The 14,644-nt window shown below is 25.1% G+C and overlaps 1 protein-coding gene across 1 annotated transcript in view; it reads right to left on the reverse strand.

Moving 5' to 3' along the window:
* The window catches only part of LOC107166827 (discoidin domain-containing receptor 2-like), a 323,537-nt gene that overhangs the window by 304,923 nt on the left and 3,970 nt on the right, over positions 1–14,644 (reverse strand). The window contains exons 4-6 of the mRNA XM_089225581.1: positions 12,103–12,198; positions 8,946–9,045; positions 4,494–4,609 (exon numbers count right to left, since the gene is read on the reverse strand). The gene's annotated coding sequence lies outside the window, so the exon portion shown is untranslated. The remainder of the gene's footprint in view (positions 1–4,493; positions 4,610–8,945; positions 9,046–12,102; positions 12,199–14,644) is intronic.

Below are 14,644 nucleotides of genomic sequence, written 5' to 3' on the forward strand. Positions count from 1 at the left end.
ATCATGAAATTCTCATACAAGGAAGGGCTCATCTGATCACACCAATCTAGTATGTCGGACTCCAAAAAAAAAAAATTTAATTTTCAATAATTTAAAAAAAAATTATTCTGTTGTACACTATAAAAAAAACCAAATTTACTGGAGACCAACCTAAAAAACTAAGAAGTATAAATAACACAGAGATGTTTAGATTAAAATAAAATAAAAATACATTATAACTATATTATAGTCCAAATGAAGACTAATAATAAATAAAGATAAATAAATATATTAATATAATATCAAATAAAATTAAAATTATAGTCAAAGCGTTGAATAATAATAAATAAAATATAATCCAAAGATTAACACATTTTTTATAAAAGAATAAAACACAGAGATGTTTAGATTCAAATAAAATTAAAGTTATAGTCCAAACGACGACTAATAATAAATAAAATATAATCCAAAGAAAATTTAAACATTTTTTATAAATTAATTAAACGCAGAGATGTTTAGATTCAAATAACATAAAAATATATTATAACTATATTATGGTCCAAATGATGACTAATAATAAATAAAGATCAAATAAATATATTAATATAATATCAAATAAAATTAAAATTATAGTCAAAGCGTTGAATAATAATTAATAAAATAATATAATCCAAAGAAGATTAATACATTTTTTATAAATTAATTAAACACATAGTCGTTAAGATTCAAATAAAATTAAGATTATAGTCCAAACGATGACTTATAATAAATAAAACATAATCCATAGCAGATTATCGGGAATATAATCCATAGCCGACTTTTAACAAATAATTCTGATTTAAATACAAAAGAAAAAAAATAATGATAAAAAAATTAATGTCCAGAGATAACAACAATGATCAAATAACTGAAACAAACAACAAAGTTTACTTAACATAAGTGTTCATAATCATGGACGAAATTAATTTTTCAATAATATCAAACAAATGTTTCTTTTTCAAAAATAATATCGAACTATAAGATTTCACCTTTGATACATCACATAAAAATGGTAAAGAAAACAGAGTATCAGACGGGCTATAATACAATAACATATTTAAATACAAACGATAAAAACATTGTAATCGACAAATCACTTAATTAAGTACGAATGTACGACATAAATCCATCAAATTCCAAAGATCAATTTTGCATTTACAACAAAAGTGATTAATGAACCAAAAGAAAATATAAATAAAAATATATTAAAGAAATCACGACAACTTGTCATAATATATAACATATTATATTATCAACGATGCACACCATATTATACCGATTATAGCATTTTTTTTCCTAATGCGTGATTTTGAAACTTATTTTCCAATAGATATTATACTAATACCAGAAAAAGCATGCCTTACAACATATAAATATTATTCAAGGAACTAAACGAAATAAGAAATGAAATTCCACAAATAGTAAAAAAATGGCACAAATTAAACAAAAAAATTATTTAGACAAAAGTCACGGAATAGTAAGCTTTAATCCAGGTGACTAAGAATTGATAAAATTTCCATTTTCACAAATAGGCAAAACGCCTAAATTAGCACAAATATACAGAGGCCAATTTAAAATAATTTAAAAATCATAAATAAATATCAGAATTAAATTATAAAGAAAAATTAATCTTCCATAAAAAACTAACTGAAAACATCATTCATGTTAGAAGAATAAAATCATATTATTACAAGTTAACCATACAACAAAAATACAAATTTAACATAATAACCAATTAAAATGTCACAATTTACAGATTTCTACAAGACTATAGGTACCTACCTATAAAAATAATACTAATAATCTAATAACAAATCAATGTTCAAAAACAATAAAATAAAAATTTTTAATTTATAAAAATAAATAAATGTAAGCTACAAGAAATTAAATGGATTATCCATTCAGATTCCAGATCATAATCATGAAATCCTTATACAAGGAAGGGCTCATCTGATCACACTAAACTACATTGGACTACAAAAACAAAATTCTAATTTTCAATAATTTACCAAATCAATAATGTCATTGAACACTATTGCCACAATCAAGCAAATATTCCAAAAGTCTAAAGAAAAAGACAACAAAACATCAAATAAAAAAAATACATTAGAGATTCTAATATCCAATCTCATACATATTAAGTAGGTACTTCATAAAAATACCTACAAGTTATCAAGAGAAGACATTTCTACGATAAATAATTATGCCAGGAAACGCTAGATGCTAACTTCATCATAAATATAGACAACAATAACAACATAATATACAAATATTAAAAGGCATCTTCACCAATCTTACTCAATTTATCTCGCATATACAGCATAAAAATGAATTTAAAAAAAAAAAACCCTAAAGATAATAAATTTAAAGAAGACGTAACATTTCAACATTCAATCGCAACAACAAAATGCCTTGATAAAACCAAAATCAAAAACTAATGAGTGATAAAGTGTACCTACCCTGTTTTGTGGGACTCACGGTATATATATATATATTATATATATATATATATAATTATATAAGCATATGATAAAATGCATAAAATATTTAATTAAGTAATTTTTATAGTGTAATAAAAGAATGTAATTTTTTTTAAGGCATATCTAACTGCATATATTTGATGAATTATTAGTAAGTACTTATAAGTCCTAGCTCTACAGTTATTAATTATAACTTTTACTTCCAATCATGCCTACATTCAATTTTATTTTTTTAATCACAACCATAGTACAATCTTGTAAAGTAATATTAAACAAAAGTGTTCAAATATTTTATTTTGAAATTGAAGCCTAAGATGAATATTTTTTAAATGAGAATTTATAGTATTTAAATTTTTTTACTTATCAAGCCACAACTCTAATACTTTTTTTTATTGAGCATTACAATACTTTTCATAATAAGACTATTAACAATAATATGTTTAATGAAATTGTAAATTTGTATGTAAAAATAAAATTTGTTATTTTAAAGATAATATTCATTTGATTGATGTGATATTTTAACAAAATATGTAATGGCAAAGTCATACTTTTTACAAGACTTATAATAATGTAAACAATCAACAATCAAGAGCTTTTTTGACTTGATAACACTTAAGAGAATGTCAGTGCATTTCTTTTTTTTCTCTCTGACCCACGCACAACATAGCAAATATTACGTTCACTATAATCATAATAATTTCTAAAATTAGAAAGAAATGGCCTCTTTTAAAATTTTAAGATACTTATGATTAATACCTAGAGAATCTTATAGGCTATATTTGAAGCGAGTTATGAATACTTTAAAATACTCATAACTCACTTAATAATTAAAGTATAATAACCCTATGATATGCCCTAGATAAAAATCTAACCATTCATTTTTCTCTAATTTTAGAAATTATTAAGATTATTGTGAACAAAAAATTTGATATATCGCGCATGAGTCGGAGAAAAAAAATCCCACTGACATCCTCTTAATCGGCCTAACCAACCTTCTCTTTTTATTCTATCCCATAAGTCGAAGGTTGTAAACCTTACCTAACCTGGTAGTATCACTCAAAGGGTCGAGTGACCTTTGCAATTAAGATCCTTTCCTACATATTCAGAATTGTTAACATAACTATTCTACCTAACTATCTCCCTTCCCCCCCCCTAACCTAATCCTCTCTCTCTGCCACTACCCCTCTTTCTTCCTATCCCTATCACGCCCTCCCCTTCACCTATCTCACTGTCTCTCACAACCTCTCACAATTCTCTCTCGCTTTTTGTTCTGTTTCCCCACCTAACCTTATCATCTCCCTTTGACACTACCTCTTTCTCACCCTATCAATTTCACACCATCCCCCTCACCTATCTCTCTCACACTTACTCGTCTGACATTCCCCCTCTACCCGTTTTTCTCACACTTGCACCCTCTCATTCACTTTATCTCCTTATCCTTCATCCTATCTACCTCTCTCACTCACTCTCACACTATCCTTCTCACGCCCTCTCTTTAAAAGTCACTATAGTACCTACCTTACCTAACCTAACCTAATCTAACCTTACCTCACACTATCTATCTCTCTTACTATCCCTCCTTTTCTTTCTCACCCTTTTTCTCTCGATTTTTCTTCTGCTTCTCTACCATCTCTCTACACTACTCCTCACTATCTCTCTCTCTCTCTCTCTGTCTCTCTCTCACCACCCTATCTCTTTATCCTACTCTGCCCCCACTCTCACACTCCCAGTCCCTATAGTACCTACAGGTCATCGTACCTGATAATTGGTGAAAATATTTAAATATCATTGAGGAAATTATTAAAAAAAAAAAATTTTAAATATTATACCTGACCAATTTCCTAATTTTTATCATGATTTTATTGATAACTTGAATAGTGTTATACCAGTGGTTACAAAACGAATAATTTAAAAATTGCAAGTAATCTATCCCCTGATCAATTAATAAATTAATAAAATAAAAATAAACCTACTGAAAAATAGAAAATCACTTACCTAATATCTGAATCTACTATAAAACTTCATCTTTGAAACATTGTTAATACATTTCACACAGGCTTCACAACGAATATGATATTTAGTTGGCAAATCTTCACTGACGAATACCATCTCTGAAATTTCAATAAAATATTCAACAATATTTTCTGACCGATTCATTTTAGATTCTGAACGAAGTGATGAATGTATTGATTTTACAATGGTATGTGTGTGTTTTTTGTGTCTGTACAACATAACTAGTCGAAATAATGCTTCAACTTCAAACGTTGGGGGTGGTTTCCGATATAAAAGTGAATATCCTTGGTGCATTATAGAGGTCAAAAGTAAAAATTTTCCAACAGTTTTCAAAAAATCGAGAAAAACAAAAAAAAAATGACAGAAAAACGGAATTTTAACGCAAAACCAGTTTTCGATCAAATCGATTTTTTTATATGGTTGTAATTCAAAAACTAATCACTGTAAATACTTGAAATTTTCACCAAATGTTTATGTTAGTGTAATCTATATGTCGCATCCACTTAGTGTAATCATATTTTTCATGAAATGGATATCCATTTCATGAACTACAATCATATCGTGTAAGTCAAATTTTAGTTCATGAAATGGACATATATTTTATCCATTTCATGAAATGAAAACTCTTATTTTACACTTTGTGTAATATTTTAAATTAATTACATCAATAATAGCTCATTTTTCGTGAAATTGAAATCTTTAAATACTACATATTAGGTAGGTATATTAATTAACTCCGATTTGTTATGAAAAATTAACTCAGTTTAAATTAAGTTTATACTTTTTAATCTATTACATTATTATAATTATTTATACTAATAATAAAAATAAAAATAAATTATAAATTATATAAATATAAATAATTATAATAATCATCATAATAATATTATTTATATAAATAATAAATTATTACTTATTTTTACAAATATTAGTGTTATGGCAACGACTGTTACACTTTACAGAAGCTTTAAATCAAGCACATCGTTTTGATTCACATTTGCGTTTACAAGTACAACTTCAAAAACCTTGTCCCCCAGAAATATGAGAAACTGTTTCACATAATGTGAGTTCTTTATCATTATTAACTTCAGTAGTTTAAAAAAAATTAAATGTCACGGGTTTCAAACTTGCTGAATTGTACCACTCTTTTACTAAACCATATTGAGTTCCGAGTTGGTGAAGTATATTTTTGTTCTGATTAACAATAACTGCAATTACATTTTTTTAACTGAGGTTGAATTTAGAGATTTTAGAATTTTTTTAAATTTAAAGATTTCAATTTCACAAAAAGTTATCTATTGATGTAATTAATTTAAAATATTGCACAAAATGTAAAATAAGAGTTTTCATTTCATGAAATGGATAAAATATATGCCCATTTCATGAACTAAAATTTGACTTACACGATATGATTGTAGTTCATGAAATGGATCCATTTCATGAAAAACACGATTACACTAAGTGGATGCGACATAATACTTATATATACAGTTTAATTTTAGAGTTATTAATAGACCACTGAAATTTTAGATTTTTCTGAAAATTTTATTTTTAAGTGTCGATAAAATTTTTTGGCCCTATAAAAAAACTTGAAAATTGAATACAAAGTTTCCCATAAGTTATTCTTATAGTGATTAAAAAATTATAAGAATACATCAGCACAATTTTTTTTATAAGTGTTTATAATTCAAATTTTTACGAAATCTGTCAAAAACATGAAAATTTGCAAGCAATTTTGAAGTTGAAAAATCAAAAAATGTTTGTGATTATAACTAAGGATTAAAAATACAACACTAAGTTTTACATACGTTTTCCCTCAAGTAGCTATAGAGAAAACTCGAAGCATCATTATAGGAAAAATTTTAAGTGCGTTTGAATTTTAAATTTTTACGAAATAGCGTAACGATAACGATTTATCCTCAAACGATTTTAAATATTTGTTATTATTCAAAAAGTATAAGTCGTAAATACTTGAAAATTTTACCAGTTATTTAGATTGGCATTTTCTTTACACAATTTAATTTTCAAAATATTTTGATTTTTTTGAGATATTTATAGATAACTGAAATTTTCAATTTTACTGAAAATTTTTTTTTTTAAGTGTTGATAAAATTTTTTTGCCCCTATCAAAATACTTGAAATTTTAATATAACATTTCTCATAGGTTATTCTTATAGTGATTAAAAAATTATAAGAATACCTAGGCACAATTTTTTTTTATTATTAGTAATTGAAGTTCAAATATTGACAAAAATTCGTCAAAACCATTTTTTTTTTTGTGTTTGTCATTACGTTTTGGGGCAAATCAGAAAGTGAATCTAGTTGATATTTTGGGGGATCAAAAATACAAATTCTTAATATTTTTCTAAATAATCGGGATAAACAAATTAAAAATTAATGAAAAACAGGAAATTTTACGTACAATCAGTTTTCGACAAAATCGATTTTGATTTTTTATATAACTTTAAAACGAATGAACATAGATACGTGAAATTTTGAAAAGCTAGAAAATTTAATACAAGGCTCTCGACATATTGTTACAATAGCAGTTGAAAAATAAAAATAAATTCATAGTCACAATTTTTTTATAAGCATTCAAATTTTGAATTTTGACAAAATACGTAAAAATCACAAAAATTCGCAAGTTGTTTTAAGCTAGAAGTTCATAAAAATGTTCTGTTTAAATCTAAGATTTGAAAATTTAATACAAGATTCCTTACAAATTTGTCAATCTTTATCACAAAAAAAAATGTCAACCGGAAATTCAAATTAAATTTTTATTAGCATTTGAATTTCAAATATTGACAAAAATTCGTCAAAACCGTGAATATTTGCAATATTTGTTATTTTGTAGTTCAAAATCCATAATATTGTTTGTATTTATATCTAAGGTTATAAAATTTAACACTAAGTTTTCCGTAAGTTGTGTTTCAAATAGCTATAGAGAAAATTTGATGCGTCATTATATGAAAAATGTTTTGAGCGTTTGAGTATAAATTTTTATGAAATCGCGTAATGAAAACGATTTATCCTCAAACCAGGTATAATATGTATATCTATGATAATACAAGGTATTATGAATTATGATAACTACATGCAATGTTTTTGGAAAAATTTATTAACCATGCCTTATGCAAAATGCGTCTTAATTGAAAAATAAAATATTTGTTTCAAAATAGAATATATGATAATATTTAAATATAATATATCCTAGACTGACAAATCATCTCCGTTCAAAATCGTTTTTCATATACAATGATACCTATCATTGCATTCAAATTTAAACAACTTGTCAGTATTGTTGTACTCAATTTGTCAGAGGTCCACACCACCCCTAACCTGTACCTACGCAGAGCGACATCCACTTACCCACTTTTTTTTATCATTACAGATAAAATATAGCTAAACAATCCGTTTAATGTTATTAAGTGTTTTGATTATTTTATTCAAGAACTTATTAATTTTATATGACTATAAAAACATTATACCTACTGTATGGCTACTACGCTAGGTACTAAAACTCTAGTACCGATTCATTTTTATTTTAATAATTTTTTATACAAACTTTAATTATTATTGCGTATTATAGTTTGTTTATTTATTTTATTTCAAGAATTCATGAATATTATAATTATTATTCTATAATCATTTTTGAAAGATTGAGTTTTATAAAATGAATAAAAATTCGATTGCAATAAATTAGAGTTTGTTTATTTACCTAACCTTACGTAACTTCATTATAAATAATGACTGTAAAATTTTGAAGAAAATAATAAACTCCTGTGTGTATGTATTAGGTAGATACACTATTTTAACAGATATTTATTATATGTATGATAACTAAGTTATAATATATTTTTCATAACCGCTTAGTTCACCTCTCAGTGATCAATTCTTTTAGCCTTTAGTTAATAGGGCTTTATAGGTGTACCTACAATGTAATAACTTAATAAGTACCTATGATATTAGATATAAGATAAAGAATAAAGGTTATAAATAACTATAAATATCTATAATATACATAATTTATCGAAATAAAATATATTTTATTCTAAATTCCTGACTTCTTACGTTGGATTTGGAACAAATTAACATTTACGAATTAAAATTGATCCCTATGAGTTTTGGATACTGAAGTTATCAGTTAAAACGGATATTACAATTAACTAACTAAACAAAAATTGAAAAATGTCGATTACAAACACATACCTAGGTTATAATTATGAAATTATAATTATTATACGTCTGGCAACCTGAAAAACGACGCAGCGCGTTTATATTATTCGATCTCGCGTATTTCTTAATTTCGCGTTTAGAAATAAAATATGCATCAACGATACTCGGAACTTGGGAATATATTTTTCGTGACGTTAAATATTTTTTTAAAGCCTAACATAAGATTCAAGCCTCAAAAGAATATGAAAATAAACTTACCTCAAACATCGACTCTTTTTCGGGGTTTTGGTTAAATCCGAGACGTGTATGGGTACACTCCGATACCGAGGTAAGAACGCATCAGGTACTTAATTAAAGTCTGAAAAAATTATTAATTATGAAATTAAAATTATACGGAATACAGAATATTTTTAGTTCATGTTTGCTCTAGTGCTCATTGAAATTATAATTTTAGAATCTTTAATCGACTGCCACTTCTGATTCTGAAAAGACAATTGCCACAGATTATATTATGTTACGCTAATAGGATAAATCCAAAGATGTGTAATATTTCAATAAAACTTCTATTACCAAGGAGGTTCACGTTTATGAATAATGTTTATTTAAATAATTAAATGTGATACAACAATAACCAAAAAATATTTGTAATTTTAAATTGAAATTATAATATAATATATTATTTTTCTTAGCCTATTTTTGTTTGTTTATTGATTACGATCATGCTTCTTTTATGAATTACAGGTATTATATATCTAAAATAATCCGATTAATGTTTAATTTTTATCTTCCCTACCTAGTTATAATGTGTTAATTTATTTTTTTTGAATATTTTATTCAAGATCTTATTATTTCTTCACTAGTTCACTAACCACAACAAGTTATCTAGTAAAACTTGGACACCTACCTACCGGTTCGTTTTTATTTTAATAACGTAAAGATTAATTATAATTACTTGTATTAATGTTTATTTATTTTACTTCGATAATTTTTAAAAATATTATTCCAATTTATTATTTATTAATTTTTGATATAGGTATTGTGTTTTTTTAGAATATAAATAATAAATGCAATTTTAATAAATTATTGAATTAGGTACCTACGTAAAATATAAAATAACCTATTCATGAAAAAACCTAGACATAATTAATTTTTTAAGAAAATCAAAATTGTTCAATCTTATATAAAAAATAAATGTTTTATCCTAATTAAATAACTTACCATTGTATCAGTACCTACATATTATATTATATCATTATTGTAAATAAGTGTAACTAATGGCCTTTGTTGTCGATGTGAATATGCTCATTAAAAAAAATATATATATAAAATTGTTTACCTATAAATCTGTAAAAATTTAATTTAATTTTAAATGGTTTAACTTTTAAGCAATATTAATTAAAAATATAATGTATAAATAGGTAATAATATATTAATCTATGTCAGTTGTTGGCTTATTGTATATATTTTGTATAATATTATATACCCTAATAAATACTGAATGCAATTCATTATATTAATCATTTTCTGATAATTTCTAATGTACAAAACCTAATCAACCATAAATTTTAATTTAATTGTGTTATTGTTATATGAAAATATTAACAGCTATTAAAAATTCAGAATTTAATATTACAAATAAAGTAATATTGGATGGTTAAATACTACACCTTCAGTGATAAGTACATGAATATGAGAACTGAGAACAGTAATTAAGTACTTAGCAGCTACAAAGTAGCAATTTTTTACAAGCTATATTATTATAATATTTTTTTAGACGATTTACCATTGAAAACCACACATGACACATTCAAACAAATCAAATGAAAGTTCACAAAATTTCATTGAGCTAGTAGGTGCCAATGGAAACTTAATGTGATTAAATAACTGACTCTATAATAATAAATAATAATTTTATGTTGATCTCAATGATCTCGTGTTTATATGAACTTTATGTTACAGCTCAGTTTGTATTCTGTTTACAGATTTAGATAATGAAAATTTTGATAATAGTATTAAAGACAAGGACTGGAAGGAAAACAAAAGCCCAGGAACATCATAAGAAAAGTCTAAAATCAGAATTTGATGACATTTTAACTAGAACAAGGTGTCATAGTAAAGATTTTTGTAACAACTTTAATAAAAATACTATCGGTCAAATGGTTTTATAGAGAGATATTAAATTAATTAATTAAAGTTAAAAAAGATTTCCCTGAAAAATTGTTTTTACAACAATTTAAACAACTTATGGGCAAGCAAATTATGAAGAAATTATAGTTTTAAAGAAAAATAGAAATTCAAAAATAAAATTATCAAACATACATTACATATGAAATTTGCATTTATTGAAAAGCCTGGAATCTTACAAATAAAAAATATTTAATTTTATTGCGCAAAGTAAAACTTATTCCAGATACTTATTATCATTTTTATAAAAACTTAAAAATATTTTAAATTGATAATACTTATAACAAATACTAATAAAATAATAATAATAATAAAAAACTATGAAGATAGTGATTAATTTATATAATTAAATTAGACTTATTATTTAATTATTTTCAAAGCCATAGGTATTATTAAACATAAGGTCATGATAATTATAATGAGTAACTTTTTTTTTTACATTGTATTTCAAACAAGTATTACCTACCTATATTATTAAAATAATAATAAATTATTCAAATTTGTACATAATGTTATAGTCTTGTACTCTTGTTGTTCAAAAGCATTTGATAATGTTATAGTCATTATCAGTTTAGAATATATTTTTTTTTAATTTGTCATATTATTTGTTACTTTGATACATAAAAATAAGCTTATTGACTTAAAGAGAGGAAATAGTATTTTATTTTTCATTAAGTGTTTTATAGTAATTATTTTTAAAGATATTGATTACATACCTACAACTATTAAATGATTAATTTTCATCCTTATATATATTACCTGTACAATTATAAATTATAACACAACAATAATTTTAATCAAATTTCAAAAAAACTAACAGTTAATAATATCTTATTATTCATTAATAATTTAAAGTTCAATACTGCCATAATTGGATATATGACACAAAAATAAACATAGCTTAAATTCAATACTGTCATATTTTGTTATGTCTGAAAATCAATTTCTGTATGCAATACAGCCACTTATCAAAATATGACAGTCTTGCATTTACTTAAAAAGCTGTAAAAGGCCATAATAAGTCTGACTTTTTGGGTTCAAGGGAATATTTTATTATATTTGAAAAAGTCACAATATAAAGTATGTTTAAAGTGCCTATTGTAGTTTTTAGTTTCAAATGCATAGGTGAAGAACTCTTTGCAAACATCACCATTGTAGAAGTGTACAAACGTGTACCTCAATTCTTTTATAATATTAAGCCGCAAAAGAATTGGTATTAAAACAAACTTACCTTAAATATCAATTATTTTGGGATTTGTTAGAGTACGCGACGTGTATGCACTCTTACGCTGAAATAGAAACGCATCAGATACTGCTGATTTGAAGTCTAAAAATAAAGTGATTTATGAAAAAAAAGATTAAACGGAAAACAGGATGTTTTTCGTTCATGTCTACTTTGCTATCTAATTGAAATGTTAGAATCTTTAATAGACTGCATCCTCCGCAACGACTTTGACAATCGCCATGGATCATATTGTACTAAATCAATAAGAAAAATCCATAGATACCTAGGTATATATTATAATACTACTTTTGTATCAACGATGCCCTTGTATACAATCTGTTCATTGCAGGGCATCAGGCAATAATTAAATGAGATAACTATACCGAAATAATGCATAACTTTAAATTAAAATTATGTATAACAAAATAAAGTAGGTACCTTGGTATTATTTTAATTATTTTTTTTTAATTTATTTATTTGATTATCGATTAAGAATATTTAAGATGGTGTTTAAATGTTAGAAGCACATGCATATTTTTAATAAAATATACTTCTTTATGAACTATTAAATAAATGTGATTACTGCTTTTTAAAGTTAAAATTAATTTATACAGTGTACACATTAATTTTCTGTACCGACCATGTCGGGCGACAGCTAGTTTGTAAAATTCCAAGTCAAAAGTTTTCTCCGAATACAAAACTAATAATTAATTACAAATTTGTTATTTATTATAATTAATTAATTATCTACGGCAAAAGCCACCAATATGCCAATCATGTGTCACCACAATCTCACTTAACACATCTTCGTAGCATAATAATATTGTTAATCGTAAGGTCATGACAATTATAATAAGTAGGGCTAGGGTTTTAAAGCAAATACTTCTTTTTTCATAAGGTAGGAGATAGAAATTTAATTTTTATATATATAAATTAGACTCACGCTATTCTTATTCCAAGTAAATCAATTTATTTTAGCTTTTTTTTTTTGTTTCTTTAAGTTATTTTAGATGTCGAATTTGTATATTATGTTTATTATCAGGGTTTGGATTTTATAGCATCAAAAATCCTAAAATATGCGCTATAATATGATAAAAAAAAACCGTAAAATATGCTCTATAAATATTCCCTAAAAAAATCAAAAATAGCAACAAATAGAAATAAATACAAATCAAAATTTTATTCAATTTATCATATATTTATAAAAAAAAAACTAAAATCTCCGTATGCAGTTTAAAAAAATTTGTATGTACTGATTAACTATTGATACCTTGAATTATGACATCGTTTGTACGCAACTATTCTTCAAAATTATCTGAGTAAATAAGAATAAAATTTCAATTCTTATTGATTCGCATTAATGATTACCATTTGTCACGAGATTTATGAAAATTATAAAATAAAGCGTTGAATTAAGAATATTAGCAAAACATGGCACCAAAACTTTAAAAGTAGCACTAAAATTCTAAAATTCTTCAAATATGCAAAAAATAGCAAAATAAAATTTCATATTAGTCCGTGGTGCATCAAACAAATTTACAGCCCACTCTGCTATTTTTATCTCTATCCTATAATAAATAGCAAATGCTATAAAATCTGAACCCTGGTTATAACTTAAAAATTATATGAGATAGGTACCTACTATTGTTCTGAACATTTCCTATGTCGTACGTGTGTAAGACGGAGACAACACATGCAGGTTAGATGTCCTCTTAATAATAAAACTATAGGTACCTATATAGCCATATATAAGTAGGTACTCACTATGACACTACTCACTACTCAAATACTATAATTATATTTATATTGTATTTTTCTATAAACACTTAATTAGTTTATTATTGTAATAATATTGTCCTTCTAGCAATACCCACCTAGTACCCATCCTCTCACCCATATTTAAGGTGTTGCTTGAGCAACACTTGGACCCTAGGTTACACGCCACTGAATTGTGCTGTGAATCACTTTGTAGTTAAAGTTAACTGAACCTCTCTTTGGAAAAGCCTATAATATAAATAAATTGAAAATACTTGCATTTATACTCGTATTTATGAGTTACATAATTGGTAGACAATATGTTTCACATCAAGAGCTCCCTCACAATAAGGCATTTGCCATTTACTTTCAAAATCATCTACAATTTTAATCTACCCATCTTCATTAGGAGTGAACAATACCTGGAAACATATTTTTGGTTTTCAAAATAATTTTTTTTTCTATCTCCAAAAAATTTAAATGATTGCAAACGATTATATGTAGAGAAAGTTATATGAAAGTAACTTATATGTACATAATATATTTGAAAACAACTCATTCTATATGTTGAACTTACATCATCTTTAAATGTACCTATTCCACAAAACGTTATAACATTATAATACTATTTTGGAGACTGTTGATTTCCCCACACGAAAATCAGTCATGTTTTCAGCTGTAGCTATAGATATCTATTGTTTAAAATTAAAATAAATAAATATATATAGGTATCAATATTTTGTAAAGTTATATTTGTGAAGTGGCACAAAAAACTTGAAAATTTAAATGTTTT

The sequence above is a fragment of the Diuraphis noxia genome, unplaced genomic scaffold (genome assembly GCF_037042655.1).
Source record: "Diuraphis noxia isolate RWA-SAM2 unplaced genomic scaffold, SU_Dnox_SAM2 contig0004, whole genome shotgun sequence".
Lineage (NCBI taxonomy): Eukaryota > Metazoa > Arthropoda > Insecta > Hemiptera > Aphididae > Diuraphis > Diuraphis noxia.